A 4,148-nucleotide genomic window follows, 5' to 3' on the forward strand; every position below is an offset into this window, starting at 1 on the left:
AAGCAATGAATGTTCTCAAACTTCTTTCTTTTTTTTTAATAGATCAACATCTTACACTTTATAATACACTCACATTTATACACAAATTTCATGTTTACAAGTACAAAAGGCAAAAGACCTTCCCAGAATCGAAGTAAATGCATCAGTAACTACATTCAATAGTGTTAAAACTGTTGTTCCACTCTCCCATTTTCCCAAACCTAGAAGGAAATTGTAACAGCCGTTGCACTCACGGACATCATTTTCAGAAGTTGGAGATCGTGTGTAGTTTGGCACACGTCTGGGTTTCTACAGAGCTAAACTGAGAGTCTATTGTGTTGCAGGCTAAATCAGCCAGAAGAAAGTCATCCATTGCTGTTTGAATTTTGTTGCTGGTGAAGAACAAGCTCCCCAGGGTTTCGAAGATGGAATTCATTGTGTTTCTGTACTGTTCAACTGAACTTTGCTCTCTACAGTAGAGATATATAAAAATATACAGTAGGTATATTTTTAGCAGCAGAGATTCCTTCAGTTTGGGTCTCTGTGTCAGATGAATCAGTACTCATGGAAAAGCTGGAGTGTTTCAGAATACTTCCCAGAGGCAGATGGGGGCTACTGTCTAAAAAGAAGTTTAAGTCTGTCTGTGTCTGTGTGTCAAACATTTCAAGGCCTAAAAAGTTAGAATTTCCCCTACAACTATAGGACTGAGAAGGGGTGTCTGCAAGGAAGAAGTCTGTTTGGGTTTCTATGTCCAGCGATTCCAAGACAGGCTCAGTGGTCATGGTGTTAAGCTCACTCTCTTTGGTTTGAGTCTGGATATTTGAGGCCGACAAGAACTCTTCAATATCAAAATCCATTGCTGGATTCTGGGTAGGGCCAGATGGAAGCTGGGGGTCAGGTCCAGTACTCGTGTCAGACAAAGGACTACAATTGTCCAGTGTCTGACTGAGCAGATTACTTGACAAGATGTTTCCTAATCACTTAATAAATCTATAGTTTGGGTCTGATTATCTGTCATGTTCTGGGAAGGAAGCATACTGTGCTGTGCACTGAAGTTTATAATTGGTGCAGATTTCTTAAGATCTTGATTTAAAGTGTTAGGGTGGTTCTGAGGTAACAAATCATGAGTGACAGTTTCTGCTACTAAGCTGCTGCCTATAATGCTGTCTGTAGAAACACCATAGGATGGATGGACGCTCTCAAAAATGTCTCCATGCATTACAGCTTGGTCCATCTGAACTTGGTTATCTGTAAGATTCTGCACTCCACTGGTCTGGGTTTCTCTGGAGATCCCACCTGACTGGTAACAGGCATCTATAAATGCATCAGTCTGAGCAGCTATGGATGAGGTCACCTTAGAACTCGGCAAAAACGTTTGCATATGAACGCTATGGGAAGGGAGACTTGAGAACCAAATGTCAAATCTTCTTGAAAACAAGAAGGTACAGAGGAATAGGGCCAGCCCACTATGTGGAAGGTATGAAGTGCGGTGTGGTGTAAGACAGGTCCGTCTGTATGTTGATGGAAGAAATGCTGTTCTTCTGACAGGTGTTCCCTAGTTCTTGTGAAGGATCAGACAGGCTCTTACCCAAGTTCACTTGAACACCTGTACTAATTGGCTTCATAGCCACAGGACTTATAATTTTTGAAAGAGGGAGACTCTCTTTAAGACAGGCAGCCTCTGAATCTAGGCCAAGGATGAGGGTTCCTACTGACAAGGGCAGTATGTACACAGCACCTGGGGCAGAACCTTGATGATCGACACCCAACACCACAGGCTGAGCCCAGGAGTCAGCTCTAGGCACGAAGACAGGCACGGAGAAAACTGCATAACAGTAAGTTTCATCAGAGCCACTTTGGGCTTGGGTAAAAGCAACTTCTGAGAGTATCTTGGAGGTGGTGTGAAAGTCTGCTTTCTGGCATTAGAGCTGCAAGAGTCTTCAAAAGACGAAACCAGCTTTATTTCTGAAGTTTCCAGTTCCTGAGTGTCTGGTTTGGGAACTGGTTGGGTGCTTAGGGACTCAGTGGTCTTACTGGACAACTTCTGGCTGTGCAGGCAGCTGTTTTCCTTTTTTTACTCGGTAGATCCCCATGCTCTGCTGGGATCTCATGTGCAGTGCAGTAGATGTGGGACTGTAAAGCAGTTCTACTGGCATAGAGACAGCCCCGTGTGCACTGGAAGGTCCTGCCACAATCCTCTGCATGCCTTTCAAGTCCCACTCTGTGCCATAGGAATTGCTGCACTTACTGCATTAATGCTTCTTTTCAGCATGCATTTTCATAAAGTGCTGTTTTACGAGAGAAAATGGTCTGTCAGGGCTTCTAGGGCATCCTTCAATTGGACAACGGTAGAATTTCGGTACGGCTTTCAAGTCTATTTATTTATTTATTTATTTATTTATTTATTTATTTATTTATTTATTTATTATTGGAGTTCAATTTGCCAACATATAGCATAATACCCAGTGCTCATTCCATCAAGTGCCCCCCCCCCAGTGCCCGTCACCCAGTCACCCTCACCCCTGCCCACTTCCCTTTCTACCACCCCTTGTTCGTTTCCCAGAGTTAGGAGTCTCTCATGTTCTGTCTCCCTTTCTGATATTTCCCACTCATTTTTTCTCCCTTCCCTTATATTCCCTTTCACTATTATTTATATTCCCCAAATGAATGAGAACATACACTGTTTGTCCTTCTCCGATTGACTTACTTCACTCAGCATAATACCCTCCAGTTCCATCCACGTCGAAGCAAATGGTGGGTATTTGTCCTTTCTAATGGCTGAGTAATATTCCATTGTATACATAAACCACATCTTCTTTATCCATTCATCTTTCGATGGACACCGAGGCTCCTTCCAGAGTTTGGCTATTGTGGACATTGCTGATAGAAACATCGGGGTGCAGGTGTTTCATTGCATCTGTATCTTTGGGGTAAATCCCCAGCAGCGCAATTGCTGGGTCGTGGGTCAGATCTATTTTTAACCCTTTGAGGAACCTCCACACAGTTTTCCAGAGTGGCTGCACCAGTTCACATTCCCACCAACAGTGTAAGAGGGTTCCCTTTTCTCCGCATCCTCTCCAACATGGTTTCCTGCCTTGTTAATTTTCCCCATTCTCACTGGTGTGAGGTGGTATCTCATTGTGGTTTTGATTTGTATTTCCCTGATGGCAAGTGATGTGGAGCATTTTCTCATGTGCTTGAAAATGGATGAAAGATCTTAATGTGAGACAAGATTCCATCAAAATCCTACAGGACAACACAGGCAACACCCTTTTTGAACTTGGCCACAGTAACTTCTTGCAAGATACATCCATGAAGGCAAGAGAAACAAAAGCAAAAATGAACTAGGGACTTCATCAAGATAAGAAGCTTTTGCACAGCAAAGGATACAGTCAACAAAACTAAAAGACAACCTACAGAATGGGAGAAGATATTTGCAAATGACATATCAGATAAAGGGCTAGTTTCCAAGATCTCTAAGGAACTTACTAAACTCAACAGCAAAGAAACAATCCAATCATGAAATGGCCAAAAGATATGAACAGAAATCTCACAGAGGAAGACATAGACATGGTCGTCAAGTTTTTTCTTATTGTTGGATTAACTATGCCATCCTGCAGGCAGTGGCTCTTGACCAGGTGCATGTTGAGCGCTGGGCTGTTGGGCAGGGTCTTGCCGCAGCCCCGCACGGTGCACAGGATGTGGGTCCCACCGCCCGGGACAGCTCGCCCACCCACGGTTGGACGTGCGGGAGCCCTAGAGGCCGTCGGGGTGGTCGGGGTGCCTGAGGCCACAGCTGCGGGCCCCACTGCTACCCCCTCAGAGGCCGCTGTGGCTCCTGCTCAGCAGAAGGACCAAGGGACCTCAAGCTTCCTTCCTTCCTTCCTTTCTTTCTTTTTCTTTCTTTCTTTCTTTCTTTTTTTCTTTCTTTCTTTCTTTCTTTCTTTCTTTCTTTCTTTCTTTCTTTCTTTCTTTCTTCTTTCTTTCTTTTTCTTTTTCTTTTTTTTCCTTCTTCCTTCCTTCCTTCCTTCCTTCCTTCCTTCCTTCCTTCCTTCCTTCCTTCCTTTCTTTCTTTCTTCTTTCTTCTTTCTTCTTTTTCTTTTTTTAAGTGGTCGGGGAGGGAGAGGTAGAGGGAAAATCTTAAAGGCTCCACGCTCAACTTGGAGCTG

At 43.8% G+C, this 4,148-nt stretch overlaps 1 pseudogene; it reads right to left on the minus strand.

Moving 5' to 3' along the window:
• Nucleotides 1-244: 244 nt before the first annotated feature.
• Nucleotides 245-3,653, minus strand: LOC112910970 (ATM interactor-like; annotated as a pseudogene).
• Nucleotides 3,654-4,148: the final 495 nt, after the last annotated feature.

This window comes from Vulpes vulpes, chromosome 6 (genome assembly GCF_048418805.1).
Source record: "Vulpes vulpes isolate BD-2025 chromosome 6, VulVul3, whole genome shotgun sequence".
NCBI lineage: Eukaryota > Metazoa > Chordata > Mammalia > Carnivora > Canidae > Vulpes > Vulpes vulpes.